Source organism: Sapajus apella, unplaced genomic scaffold (genome assembly GCF_009761245.1).
Source record: "Sapajus apella isolate SASKATOON/1434 unplaced genomic scaffold, GSC_monkey_1.0 scaffold63, whole genome shotgun sequence".
Classification (NCBI taxonomy): Eukaryota; Metazoa; Chordata; class Mammalia; order Primates; family Cebidae; genus Sapajus; species Sapajus apella.
The window spans coordinates 9,589,230-9,604,792 of NW_022437003.1; the positions used below are offsets into that span (position 1 = coordinate 9,589,230).

The 15,563-nt window shown below is 42.1% G+C and overlaps 1 protein-coding gene and 1 non-coding gene across 5 annotated transcripts in view; both read right to left on the reverse strand.

Annotated features, from left to right (window-relative positions):
* The window catches only part of JARID2 (jumonji and AT-rich interaction domain containing 2), a 283,238-nt gene that overhangs the window by 204,329 nt on the left and 63,346 nt on the right, over positions 1 to 15,563 (reverse strand). The window lies entirely within an intron of this gene.
* On the reverse strand, positions 6,373 to 6,476 carry LOC116529860. Its single transcript, XR_004259710.1, has one exon. It is a non-coding gene; the product is annotated as a U6 spliceosomal RNA (small nuclear RNA).

Sequence of the window (15,563 nt, forward strand, 5' to 3'; positions counted from 1 at the left end):
AGGGAGAGGGAGGGAGAGGGAGGGAGAGGGAGGGAGAGGGAGGGAGAGGGAGGGAACACGAACACATTCTTGCATGGCCCTGGCTATTGCTCTTTATTGGTTTTATTTTCATATGCAATGTATGTAAATTAGAGACCATATGGTTAACTCCACAAATGAAACATAGTGAGTGATTATTTCTTATATTACCCTTTCTGAGTAACATCTAATCTAGCTACTAAAGAAGGATTCCTGATTAGATAAGAAGAAAACATTTGTGTCATTAGCTATAAAGGTTCATCTTCTTTGTAATTTTAATGAATATCAGGTGAATTTAAAGTATATTAGGTTTCAGAATAACCTACAAATCAAATTTATGTATGCTTTTGATAATGAACAGTCATCATTTCACCTTCTACTTCAACCCACTTATATGACAGAGTCCCCCAAAGCTACCAATCCACTCTAATTTGTGTAAAGTACAATCACTGAATTTCTTAAATACATTTTTCTATTCCCACACTTACATTCTATGAACTATCTAATTAAATTTAAACTCTTCCTCCTCTCAACTAGTTATGATGGAAAAGAAACAGAGTTAATCTAACTTGAATTACTGGCTTATAACCAACACCTTACCTGTGTCTTAACTGAATGCTAAGTCACTGGAATTATAGAGGACATTAACACAGTAACATATTTCCCATTCTCTTCACAAGCTTCCATAATAACCAGTCCCTTCTAGTCAGCCTTCGTTGGATACCGATTTGCAGAGATCAGAAGCTATTCAGCTCACCATGCTAAATATTTGAAACATACTAGTAAAACAATAGAAGAAATTGACAAGCTGCAAGTAACCAGGTTCTACTAATATAATCTTGTCTACTTAAGATTACTTGTATTTACATAGATACACTCCCTAATAAGGGTATGAATGAAATATCTCAGTGCTTAGCTCCAGTACAAACAAGCAAAGAGTCGAGAACTTCTCTGAAATCAAAAGCTAAATGATGCAGTGAAGCAAGAAGCCTTGATGACTGCATCAAATTTGCATAATTTAAGAAGTACCCACCACTATTTTTTTATTTACATAATCTGCAACCATTGATTAGGTAGTTTTTCATCATATAAACACAAAGGGCCACCCTCAGGTTACATTTTTCCTGCTTCTCCCTCAAGCACAGATCTCATTTCCTAATTTTGTTCCAGAAACAAGGGACAGGCCGCATACAGTGGCTGACGCCTGTAATCCAAGCACTTCCAGAGGCTGAAGCAGGTGGATAACTTGAAGCCAGGATTTCAAGACCAACCTGACCAACATGGTAAAACCCCATCTCTACTAAAACACATACACACACACACACACACACACACACACACACACAATCTGGCAAGGCACAGTGGTGTAAACTTGTGGTCCCAGCTACTCAGGAGATTGAGGCACAAGAATCACTTGAACACAGGAGGCAGGGGTTGTCGTGAGCTGAGATCACGCCACTACACTCCAGCATGGGCAACTGGCTTGAGGGAGACTGTTCCCCCCCCACAAAAAAAAAAAAAAAAAAAACAAAAAAAAAAAAAAAAAAAACAAACAAAAAAAAAAAACACAAAAAGAAACAGAAATTCCATTCCATGTCACTCAGATACAAAATGGCCACTGGAGAACCAGAGTGAAGAAAAACTGTCAAAGCCATCCTTTTAAAATTATTGTTCAAGGCAGCACAGCTTCTCATTGGTCCACCAACTTCAAGCCTTGCCATGTTTCAACACAGAATGAAACATCTGTGCTTGTCTAATGAATCTCTTTGATAATTTACAGCATTCCAAGCATGAAATATACATATGAGAGACAGACAGACAGCATCCTCTCTCCCGCAAGAAAGTAAATAAGCCATAAAAGCTAGCCATCCTACTTACTTTCTCTGTAACTACAAAGGGTACAATTTTATTTTTCATCTGTTACCCTAGAAAACTTATTGGACTGAAGTCTAGGCTGCTTCCTTATGCCCTTTTAATAAAGCCAGCCGCAGTAAAGAAAATCCAAATTAGCGGGAAGTACAGAGCTCTTTGCCACTGGGATTCACAGCAGCCTTTGGACAAGCCATTATGGTTGTCTGGCTCTTCCCAATAACCACCACCCCCTTTCTCGCCTACCCCACACCACCCTCCAAGATCAAAAGAGGCACTTACGGTTTATAACATCCTGAGCAATCCAGGAATCTCCAAAGGCTTTTGTTGCCTTTCCCACCCCTCATTGTTTCTGATCCAAAAAATGTTTTTTAATGAGACAAGCCAGTCCTGACAGTCACACCCGTGAATCCGGCATGCCTCAAATGACAATCCTGAGATGCCTTGCAAGGAAAAAGGAGGGGGGTGCCTCCATCGAATATCAGAACAAGAGCCTGTGGTTCCCAGCCTGCTCACTACCAGAAACGGTGCGGTTGTGGGCTACAAAGGTAGCTTTGCTCCAGGTGGCAGTAACCACCGTCACCAAAGCAAAACAACAAACCTGGAAGTTCTTGCTGGACGTAGAGAGCATTCCAGGTGCCCGAAAACAAAGTCCTGCCTGTTTCATGTAGACAACTATGTGCCTCATCCCCCTGCACCTCCCCTGCTGTCTCCCTGTCCTCCTCCAATCGCCTACATGTAATATCCTGGCTGGATCCACGTGTCCTCCAGCTGGGCCTTGGAGTTCAGCTTTCTCTTTGAAGTTTAAATACAAAGGCAGAAGTCCTATTTGTTTAATCATTCTTATTCTCACAGCTGACATATTCACTAATCTGGAACAAACTCAAATCCAGCAACTTCAGTGAACCCCAGCGCCAGAGCAAACAGACTAACCTACCTGTCTGTCCTCAACTCATCTGCTGGAACTTGCAGGCACTGCTGGCCAGCAACAAGCACGGCAGAAGACAGCAGGCCTAAATACACCAGTTTTATGGGAGCAGGTCTGGTGTTAAAAAAACAAACCCTGAAGGGATCAGCGTCTTCCAACTCAGCCCTCAATCGGCTCTCCATACTCCAGCTGCGTGCAACGCCACCCAAGGGTGGATCCACCCTGAAGATGAAGGGTGTGCAGCTAAAACAAATACAAGGGCAGCCATGGTATTTTCTGAGATTTGAAATTCTCAGCAAGAGAAACTCCAACTAAACCCCAAGAAGACATTTCAGAACAAGCATCTCCAAGACATGGAGGGCACCTTCTGGCGGTAGATTATGGACCCATCAGTTACATCATAAGCACTCAGGTTCGACCTCACTTTAACTTCAAGAGGCAAAACTCCAGCTTTACTGAAGTCAAAGGTAAAAATTTCCTAGGGAGTTTTGAGGGAAATTACTCTTACCACAATGTTTACCAAATACCCCAGATTTCAAACAAAAGTATATTTCTACCTGCAAACCTACGTATCACTTTTAAATGACTCTCAGTTACTCAAAACCATATCCATCTTGGGAAATCAAACTATTATCCTAAATGAGACCTGCATTTTCCTGCAAAACGGAAAAAACTGACATGTTGACAGTGTCTGTTATGTTTCAGATCAATTATTTTTCAACTGGTCCTCAGAGCTGGTTCTTACCCCTTTCTCAAGGGGATTTCACAGAAGGACAGGAAGAAATTATTTCTGAAGAAAAAAATTCTATTGCTAAATTGATAAAAATCAAATTAAGTACATGCAACAAAGTACCGTTTCTAATTATAAATAACTGATAAGACAAGAAACACACAAAACACAACCCATAATACTCACAACTGTCTACAAGAGATTCATTCTAGACCAAACACATACTCGCTGAAACCCAAGAGCAACTCTAAAACAAAAGTACTATTATCCCCATTTTACACAAGCAACCTGTGGCACAGCCTTGCTAAATGACTTGCACGTGGTCTTCCACAGAGAGCTGAGATTCAAACCCAGCGTGTCTGGGTAGCCATCCTCTTAACCAATTCATTTTGCTTTCAAAGCTCTGTTAAAAACAATAGCTGTGGGCCAGGTGCGGTGGCTGACATCTGTAATCCCAGCACTTTGGGGGACCGAGGCAGAAGGATCATTTGAGGTCAAGGGTTCAAGACCAGCCTTGTCAACATGGTGAAACCCCATCTCTACTAAAAATATAAACATTAGCTGAGCGTGGTGGTGAGCGACTGTAATTCCAGAAACCCGGGAGGCTGAGGCAGGATTATCACTTGAACCTGGGAGGCAGAGATTGCAGTGAGCCAAGATCGTATCACTGTACTCCTGTCTGGGTGACAGAGCCGAGAACCCCTATCCACCACCCAAAAAAAAGAAACAAAACAGAGAGAGAGAAAGAAAGAAAGAAACACAATAACTGACAGACTCCTTAAAGAGAATGGTGACATTCCAAAAGTTAACTAGACAGATAAATAGCTCACTCCTGAGTTTCTCTCCACCCTGCTCCCAACCCAACTGGCTTCCATCCACAATGAACACCAAAATACCTGGTATTCTGTCATTTCATATCACTTGAAAAGGGGGAATAAATGTAGCTCCCCAGTTTATGGAAAAGACTGCCACTATTATTGGCAAAATGTCTTCACTTCTAGCATAAGAACTACTGTCCTCAGCAACAAATCTCACAATGATTAAAGACATAATCTTCATTATGAAACACTCCTAACTGGCATCCTCTTCAGGGTAGCAACTGAATCTGAGATAGACGCACAGAATCTGGCCTGGCCCGGCGTGGTGGCTCACACCTATAATCCCAGCACTTTGGGAGGCCAAGGTGGAAAGACCACTTAAGGTCAGGGGTTTGAGACCTTGAGTTCAGGAGTTCATAAAACCCCGTCTCTACTAAAAAATATGCGTACCTGTTTTCCCAGCTGTTCTGGAGGCTGAGGCAGGAGAATCGCTTGAACCCGGGAGGCAGAGGTTGCAGTGAGCTGAAATAGTGCCACTACACTCTCCAGCCTGAGAAACAGGCTGAGGCTCCATCTCAAAAAAAAAAAAAAAAAAAAAAAAAAGCAGCATAGAATCTGTATTTGACATATGTTTTCAAGCAAGCAGATCCCTTATTAGAATCAAAACCCAATCAAGTCCCACTTCAGTGGTACTTTCCGTATTAGTTGAGAAAATACTTAAGGTAACATTTGTGGGATGAAACAGGAAGTAGGACTCATGTAAACTGTGTTCTAATCCTGGTCCCAGTTTACGCCCTCAGTCGCTGGGAATCAATCTGAAGATAGAAATAATTCTGAAGTCATCACTTACTTCTTTCATAAATTTAGAAGCCCAGCCGGGCGCGGTGGCTCAAGCCTGTAATCCCAGCACTTTGGGAGGCCGAGGCGGGTGGATCACAAGGTCAAGAGATCGAGACCATCCTGGTCAACACGGTGAAACCCCGTCTCTACTAAAGCTACAAAAAATTAGCTGGGCATGGTGGTGCGTGCCTGTAATCCCAGCTGCTCAGGAGGCTGAGGCAGGAGAATTGCCTGAACCCGGGAGGCGGAGGTTGCGGTGAGCCGAGATCGTGCCATTGCACTCCAGCCTGGGTAACATGAGTGAAACTCCGTCTCAAAAAAACAAAAACAAAACAAATTTAGAAGCCCTAGGAAACTTATTTCTGAAGTCAGTAATGACCACACTAAATGTGTGGACGGCACACTGGGCCCAGGTAGCACACACTCCAGGATTTGCTTCCTTCATTAATGCACTTCCCCAGTTCCACTAACAATTTTAATGAAACTCTCAAATTGAAAAAATTTAAGACAGAACTGGGCGAAACAACACTTACCTATTTCAGTAATTCAGGACAACCACAATATCTGGGGATTTGCAGCCTAAAAGTGACTTGAAGCAGCTGAAGATACTTCACTTATTTGACCATATCTAATCTCAATTATTAAGGTCACACTCTAGATACGCGACTACTCCTTTCTGAGTTAAAATGGCAGACTACACACTTGACCCTATGGTTTACTAAGTGCTCTGTGATTCCCACATTAAAGATCAAAGCTACATGAGAGAGTCTAGAGCTCTCCAAGACAAGGCAACAGGTCACATAATCATTCCTACAATCTTGGAAAACCAGGTGGCACAGGTGGGCATCAACCTTGCTATACAAATGGGTTCAAACAGCATTCTAAAGGGACACAGCTCTCTCTCTCTCTCTCTCTCTCTCTCTCTCTCTCATCATCCCTAGCCCTGTAGACTGCCTACTACCTGGCATCTGAAGGAAGTTGTGTGCAATAAAAGCACATCTAAACTCTTCTTTCTGGCAGAATCAATTCAATTTTTAGACAAGCATGCTGCTCTTTTTTTAATATAGGTATTATGTAAAAAATATGTCTAAGGCAAATTCAAAACTTATTGCTGAAGATGCTATATATTCCTTGAAATTGCATAATCCAAATCTGATTTTCCAACAAATAAAAATATGGAATGCTTCACAAATTTCCGTGTCATCCTTGCATACAGGCCATGCTAATCTTCCCTGCATTGTTCCAATGTAAACACATATGCTGCTGAAAGGATCATTCTTCTATTTCCTCTAAAAGGCTTTTCTATAGCGGCAAGCCCGATCAAACACACCAGGCAAAGTATGTGCATATTTTTTGGTTTAAACCAAGCAGTCAGGAAACCGAGAGTAATGAAAGCAATGTATAATAATTCACTAATTATTACTGTCCATTCGTATAGTCCCCAAATCTTCCCCAACTTACAAGGTCCACCTCTGGCATCTATGTACCAGGGGTTGTCTGTGATACTGTACCAATCCAAACTTCCTCTCTCCTCTCACTCAAGAGGCCTCAGCTGCATCTCCGGGGTTCTGTCTCCTTCTACACACAAGCACCAAACTGTGATTGAACTATGTCTAATGTATGATTTGTAAGTAGCTCCCAATGTCATTTATTAAAACAAAGCCACCACAAGTCACAATTTGAATGACAGTAATTTCAAAATGTTATTTACTTATTATTCATTCTTTCAACCACATGCCAGGCACTGTTCCAGGTGCTTGAGGGAAATTTATGAGCCAGAAGATTCACCTCAAGAAAAAAAAAAAGATTTTGGTTCTTCTGTGTTTTTTAATCATTATTACTTTATATTCTAGCAGAGAAAACCAAAATCATGTAAACATATAAGGTATCTGAATTAGTGGCAAATGTTATAAATGAATGGGTAATCTGATAGAAATCAGAGCAGGAGAGCACAGGAGTGGGGGAAACGTGAGCCATGTGGGGAGCCATAGCAACCTGCAGAGTGGATCAAGACTAATTTGAAAACAGTCTCTTCCAGTCACCACCTGAGCACCTTAAGGCCACCCCTTGACCTCATCTATGAACAGCAGCACTCAATTCATGGCAACCCAGAATTAGAAGGACTCATCTCAGGACACTTGGGCCTTGGGTCCAGATGCAGTGTTTTCTCCCCAAATGAAGAGAGAAAAACAAAAGCAGCATCTCCAAGAGGGCTTCTGGGCAGCATGGGCCAGCAGAGGATATTTGGGGAGAGACAGGCCAAAGATAATTACCAACCTCTACTCTCCTAGGCCCAGGGCAGGGATTCCCTGGCACTAGGACAAGAGGTTTAGATGACAAACATATTTAAGATCAGAAAAAATCTCCCCAAGTGAGAAGAAACTCATTTTCTAATAATTGGTTGTTAAAATGCAGTTAAGTCGACAAGTTTCTGTAGCATCAGTGAGAGAGTGTTTCCACCAAGACTTCCTGTTCTTTTCCAGATTTGCAAGTCAACTAATGCCACAAGAAAAATACACTATTTCTGAGTCTGTACGGCATGCTGCAAATTCCACAGTGCTCACAAGGACAGCATGCTGCTGCGGCACCAACACCCTGCCCGCTTAGAGGTGAACACAGCTACCCTGGCTCAGCTCAGCATTGGCAGCAGACTTCCCAGAAAAGCTGGCACCCTTCACCAATAAATGGGAAGTCACCACTGAAGACGCACAAATGCAAGACCATGTCCCTCCTTCTTCATATAGCTAAAAACGAGATATTACAGTGCACACACTCAGGCACACACAGCAAATAGAATGGGACTCTCATACATGACAACTGACTGCTGTAAAGTATTCGAGATTTTTCTGTTTCTTTGGGGTACCACAGCTCCTTGCTATTCTAAGTCAGCATATTCTTTCTAACCATCATAAGGAGATCAGGAAGCAGAGGAGAAGTGCCCACTGCTTAACTCTGTAATGTACAAAAGGGCTTCTGCAGCAATCCATTAATAGCATTGAATTCTTTTCTAAGAAGATTGTTTAAAAATGATCAACATAAACCGAAAACTCCATAGACTTTACTGAAGGCACTATTCTGAAACTGGAGGCCGTAGCTTGGTTGATGGTTAAGATGCTGGACAGAGAACACCGGCATTTTGTCTGAACAACAAGGCCTGGGTCTATCAGTATGTTTGCTTCTTTTGTCCTCTAACGGGGTGGTGAGGAGTAACGGTAAGGGCAGAATCTGGCCGGATCATCTCTCAGTTATTAGGTTATTTCAGTGTGTGTAAAAGAGAAGGTAGTTTTAATGTCCACTTGAGAAAAAGACAACAGGGAATAACAGATGGACCAGGCCAGCCTTACAGGGAAGAAAAAGAGAAACAGAGACAATGAGCAAGTCACAAGAAGAGCACGGAAAGACAGAAAAGAGACTACTGAACCACAGCAGGAAGGAACAAACGATACCCACAGCCTGGATGAATCTCAAAGCAAAGCAAAGGGATGTAGATACAGACGTGTTTCCATCTACATGGCACCTACAACAGGAAATGCTGATCTTCAGCGCGAGAAAGCAGGCCGGTGTTGTCATGGGGGCTCAGGGCAAGAGCACAAGGGAGTTTTCTTAGGTGACAGGAGCTGCACAGCTTGATGTGATGGTATTACCCAGGTGTGTGCAGTTATCATAAGTTATCACAGCGTACACGTGAAACGGTTGCATGTGTAAATTTTACTTCAATAAGATTGGTTTTTTAAAAATCCAAACTGACGTACAAGTGTTTTCGGGTTTTTTTAATCCAGAACAGTAGGGGTGCATATGTAGAATGAGCTCTGAAAAGTTGTTAGGTTAAATTGATTTCTCCAGAAAATAGCCATCCAAACTAAATAAAAGTTAATGCCAAAAGCCATGCCTCTGGCAATACAATACAGGGACCCGGTCCAAATGTGGAAATCTTCCCCAAGTTTCATGTGGTTAAAAGTGACTTATTAAAAAATATTTTACAATACAAACTCCCTTTCAGGGCTTAGGGTATTAAGAGGAAAATAAAATTTTCAGAAAAATATTAAAAGAAAAATAACCCAAAAGTCACCTTTTCTGCAAGCCGAATCAGACTGCCATCTGTAGCTTGTGTTAAGGAATTGCTTTTGTGTAGTGCAGAACTGCAGATCTAATATTCACCAAAGGGGGAGAAAAGGTTTGCTCACAAGACTTCAGACTTTTTCTAATGTGTAAGTGTACCAGATAGGCTCACCACGCTCATGACTGGCACAAGGAGATGTGAGGCTGGTGATGGGCACTGCCAGGGAGTTGCTGGATTAGGGGCGAGGATGACAGGACTCCTCTAAAATTCCAACCCCTACGGTCACAAGCCCCACTGATCCGCCACGCAGAAAGGTCTCCGAGACGAACAGCTTGTTATAGAACTATTATAGCAACTGTGTCACTGAAAATATGCATGCTAGCCTTGGAACCAAAATACCCACATCCCAAAGGATGTGAAGTCCTCATATTCACTCTATGAGTGTTCCCATTCCCACAAAGGGGCTGGGCAGGCAGCCGTGAGAAGACAACTCAGAGTATGAACAGGGTACAGAAAATTAGAACGAATTTCCAGAGTTGGAATCAGCCTGCAGCCCAAGACCAAAGTCAGCTCAGTTTCTGGCACAAAATTATTTACAAGTCATCCTGGCAGAAGTCATATCCAAGATTTCAAGACAATAATCTTGGTCTAAATCTCAACTTCCAGAACTGGGCCACCCCATAGCCAAGGGGGATAGGTACTCTGCAGACTGAAATCCCATCTCCTGGAAGATCTCAAAACACTTAGGTCCATTCCATCTCTGCACCTGCAGAAGCTTATGTAGGAGAGGGCATTCCCTTCCCTCCAGGACTACCCAGTAAGAAATGCAGAGGGGAACACAGCCCAGAAACAGAAGGGAGGAGGCCAAGGCATTCATAGCCCAGCTTGTGCCATCTTAAGAATCCCTGCAGCAGAGTCCAGGGCCATCCTTGTTTAATTCAGCTGGCATTTTCCTATGTAAATCATCCTTTGTTTTGCTTAGAGTAATGTGGGACAGGGTCATCTATTAATGCTATCTACAAAGGGTAGGTTCAACAGACCAGTTTCACTGTGACTAGTCATTTGTAAAGAATACTGATTTTCTTAATTTTATTCCACGAAGAGGCTATGCAGGAAGCATCATTTTTTATACTGTTTCTTCTGCAGAGTTTTGATAAAAACTAATATTCATGTATTTTTACATAAATCACATGCTTGTTTTTGCTCTAACCAGTAGCAGGAGGCAAAGGCATTTGTGCAGCACCTCTGAAAATTAAATTACCTATCTGGAATTCATCTGCTTCATCAGAGACACCCAGCCCCAGCCCATCCAGCCAACCTGGGAAAGCCTCCCTGGCCTTAATCTCATTAAGAGTCCAAAATCCACAGCCTTAAACCAACAGAGCATTCTCTTTTCCTGCTGGGTCCCTGAGTTTCTTCTTCATAACAGGGGGCTTTCTAGGTACCTTTTTTGTTTGTTTGTTTATTGCAGAGCAATACACATTTCCTGCAGAAAATATAGATAAGCCTTATTTCCTGAGCATCCATCCCTCTTTCATGCCACTTCTCATCTCTGGGCCTTCCACTTTCACTGTGGAACACACTGCTCACCAATCTCATCTGCACCTGGCTAATCCCTCTCCTTCAAGTCTGCTTTCACCCCTCACTGTGGATTAGTTGCCCCTCCCACCTGTGCCTACACCACCACTTCATTTGTCAAAGCATACATACATATATACACACACACACACGTGTATATATTTATGTATGCTTTATAGATAACATGTGTACATATATTTACTAAAATTATTTACCAAGATAAAACAAAAAAATTAAACTGTACATACTGTTTTCTCACTTGCTTTTTTCACTTACTACTTTATGTCAGTCAACATTCTTGCTACCATATCATTTTAATGACTGCACAGAACAGATGTTCCATAATTTAACCAATCCCCCAATGGTTTCAATTTTTCACTGGTATACACAGTAAAATACTTATTATACATCCTTGTGGCCAAATTCCTAAAAGCAGGGTGGCTGAGTGAAACGGATGCAAAATATCACACTACTTCTACTGCATACCAGATGCTTAAAACATGGGATGTCAGTTTTTAAGGACACTATAGAATAATGAGGCACCTGAAACCTTCCTAAAAGAAATGACTGAGGGAACACAGGATTGTTAAGCCCAGAGAAGATGAACAATCAGTCTGTTGGGTGAGAAATATTGCTTAGTTCCTTCTGAGGTCAAAACTGGAACACACTGAAAGAAATGGAAAGAAGTATTCTGTTAGTTAAGTTCAACAGAATGGAATTTTCCCAAAGAGATATCCAACATCAATCTTGCAGCTCCTTAAACTATTCAGGCTGAGGCAGGAAGTAATCCTGACAGGGTAAAGATATTGGGGCAGCTTCACAGGAAGGGCAGTCAGTCAACCAAAAAGGTCACTCATGTTCAACTACTACTATTTCCACCCTGCAGGGGACTTCCCCACTGCACTCTTTCAAATTCAACTGGAGAAAAGCCACGATTAAACTTTCCTATATTAGCTTAAGTACTATCCAAGCACACAGACTATTTACTGTTCACCAAATTTTAGAAAACCAATTTCACCAATAAGCAAAAGTCATGGCAGATCAAATTGTGGATTCCATCAGTGACCATGGTAAGTAACATGTTTTTACTGCGGACAATTCCTGTCTTTTTAAAATATGGAGAGTCTGGTTTATCCTCAGAGCTTCTGGCTCTCACAGTAACAAATACATAATAAGATAATAAGAACAGATGAGGCTAATGACCACATTTGCTGTAATTACCTAATCTCATTGTTTTTAAGGAAGGAAGGTATTCGGTAGATCAACTGTCACTATGTAACCACAGGGGAGAAAACAGGACTCTCTCTCTCTGGATTTCTATCAACGTTTATATGCAAATGGAGTATGTTTCTAAAAGACACTTCAAGACTGTAAAGGGAAGTAAGGAAATGAAGAAAGCATTACATTTAGGCTTCTGTGAAAAGCCATTATCTTTAGAGCGGCTGAGTTTAGGGAAAAGACAAACAGCACCAACATCAAGTCCTTGGTGACATCAAATGAGGCTCCAGGTCCAGACCGCCTTTGAATCTGGCCTTGCTAGCTTCTATTTCCACTTGAGAATCACTTTCAAATCGCCCACCTTCTAAAAGTTCATTTATAAACCTGCAGTGTAAAACCTAGAATGCACTCCATTATAGGAATATTTAAAATGGGACTTGGGTTTCCAACTTAGCACAAAGGAATAAAACAAAATTCACTAGTATAATTAATGAGAAAAGAGGTAAAGGATTAAGGAAGGAGACCAGAATCTGCTAACGGAAATTAGGAAGGGGCAGGGGTATTCCCTGCACCCCTTCAGAAACCTAGAAAAATTTAAGAAGGAACAACTGTTACCAACCATTCCGTACATCAAGATTAGAATGGAAACTCAGAAGTTTTGAGCAGGACCAAATCATGCCAGGGTCTACAGCTTATCAAGCACTTGTTTTAGGTGACACCTGACTGGCTCCTGAGAAAATTATCAAGTTTTAAGCTACACTGGCTGGGAGTCTGAATTTCTTGAACCCGAAGAATTATGCATGATAATGAACTCTGCAAATTAGGTGAAACCAGTCTCTGCTGTCCTAAGAAATCTAGGCAATGAACGTATTTCTCATGAGCTCCTAGTAATAAATCTGAAATTAATCACATAATTAAAGGGAGAACCTAGTAGCTGAAACACAGAAATACACAACATTTCTCCCCACATACTACAAAGTTTTTGATAGAGGAACATCACAATAAAAGAAAAATACCAAAAATGAGGCAGGTAAATCACATTTTCTGCTGGGGGAGAAGAATCACAAAGCTTTCCTGAAAGCAAAGGTCCAAAGAATTTTAAAGTTTGCCGGGCGTGGTGGCTCACGCCTATAATCCCAGCACTATGGGAGGCCGAGGCGGGTGGATCACGAGGTCAAGAGATCGAGACCATCCTGGTCAACATGGTGAAACCCCATCTCTACTAAAAATACAAAAAATTAGCTGGGCATGGTGGCGCGTGCCTGTAATCCCAGCTACTCAGGAGGCTGAGGCAGGAGAATTGCCTGAACCCAGGAGGCGGAGGTTGCGGTGAGCCAAGATCGCGTCATTGCACTCCAGCCTGGGTGTCTCAAAAAAAAAAAAAAAAAAAAGAATTTTAAAGTTTGAACATGAACATTAATTGCAGTGTACTAAAAGTGCAGTGTACCAAGAACAAAAACCAAGACTCTGGCTCAAGAGTCTCACTCTGTCACCCAGACTGGAGTGCAGTGGCATGATCTCGGCTCACTGCAACCTCTGCCTCCTGGGTTCAGGTGATTCTCCTGCCTTAGCCTCCGGAGTAGCAGGGACTACAGGTGCCCGCCAGCACACCTGGCTAATTGTTTTTTTTTTTTGTATGGTTAGTAGAGATGGGGTTTCACTATGTTGGCCAGGCTGATCTCAAACTCCTGACCTGGTAATCCACCTGTCTCGGCCTCCCAAAGTGCTGAGATGACAGGTGTGAGCCACCGCGCCCGGCCTAAACTTTTAAAATAAGCGTGTATATGTATGTATGTGTTTATACACACACACACCTTCAAAGTACAGGTATTGATCGACTTACCACCTATGCAACTTACGACCATTCGGCTTTACGACCACAATCGCTAGCCACGACTGCTCTGCATCTGGCAACGCAAACGTTGCCCAGCTGGGCGTACAACAGTGCAGACCAGCTTCTGGCAGCACTACCATCTCCGCGTGCACCATTTCAACTGTACATATAGCCTACTCAACTTACGACCAAATCGTGTTACGACCAGTTCGCGGTCCCGACCGTGGTCCTAAGTCGAGCACTAGCTGTACACGGGTATGGTCAGGAAAAAAAAAAAAAAAAAAAATAGGCTGCCCATTTCCCCAACCTTCCATCTTTCTCCACTCTACTTGCCCCTTGTGTTTTTATTCCTAGGTTCCTTGCACTGGTTCCCCCTTTTGTGAAAAGTCTTCCCACATCTGTTTAAAGGTTAAAAAAAAAAAAAAAAAAAAAAAACTCAGCTATGGTATTGAAGACTGTTTCTAGGGTTCCCTAGATGCTGGTTAAATGGGTGTGTTTAGTTTGTGAAAACAAAAGTTTTTTAAGTACCTGAAAATAAGTTTAAAGACAAGGGCATTTTTCCCCTTTCCCTAGAATGCGGACTAAATAAATAGCATAAATAAATGAAATATGGCTATGTTGTTAATGAGAAAAGAGGCTGGCTGGCTCGCTGCTAGCGGGAAGGAGTTCCTGAGTTTTTGTTGTTTCTGCTGCTGGGGATGATAAACTCGACACCAAAGGAGATTGTCGCCCTCAAATGTAACAACCAAACTGTGACGCACTTAGGGCATCTGCCAATTGTGATCTCAAAGTACAAAAAGTTGATGTTACTGGCCAACAGAAACCCAGAAAAACTGTATGCCTCCAGAATTGCTGGTAGAGCTTCTAAAACTCTGACGTTTAGAAAGACTTGCTCCCATAAGTGGGCCTCCAGAAATGGAACTGGAATTCATCTTTGCATTTTGAAAACTGTAACCAAAACCACAGATGAACAGTAGAAAATTCTTTCCTTACAAAGTTCAGAATAATATATTAAGGTTTAAGACAATGCATATAACACAAATACCCTAAAGAGATAGTGAACTCCCTTGTAAATTAATAATACACTGTCCAAGAAATTCACAGGACTTTAAACAGTTAATACATAATACATCTCTCACACACAGAATGTTAACAATTAGATATTGGAGGGGTGCTCCAAGGAGACCAGGAAAGGGTGGATAAAAAACAAAATCAAGGCCAAGAACTCTGAACGACCTTTGAACTCCTTTATTTTCAGTCAACAATGGGGTCTGCTTCTGCCAAGTACCCAATGACCAGTCTGTGGCTAGGGGGAAATGAGATGCTTTACTCACATCAGAACCACATTCTAGCTTGAACCTAAACTCATCCACAAATGCAAATGAGAAGAGAAACACAGCACCAAAGAATGAAACCAATTTTAACTTTAAGCGGAGCTATGTTGCAGGAAAAGCGGAGGAGGAGGAAGAAGAATGAAATTTAGCGTGGTGAAAAATGAAAATCAACAACCAAAGGCATTCAGCTGCTCAGGAGGTCTTTCCTCTCTCCACAGTGGAGTGACAAAATTAGCCAGTGCCAGCACCCTCCCTGCACCACTTCCCCCAGGGTAAGCCCACGCAGAGCTGCTCTCTGAATAAGAAATCCTACATTGCGCTACATAAGGGAGGGAG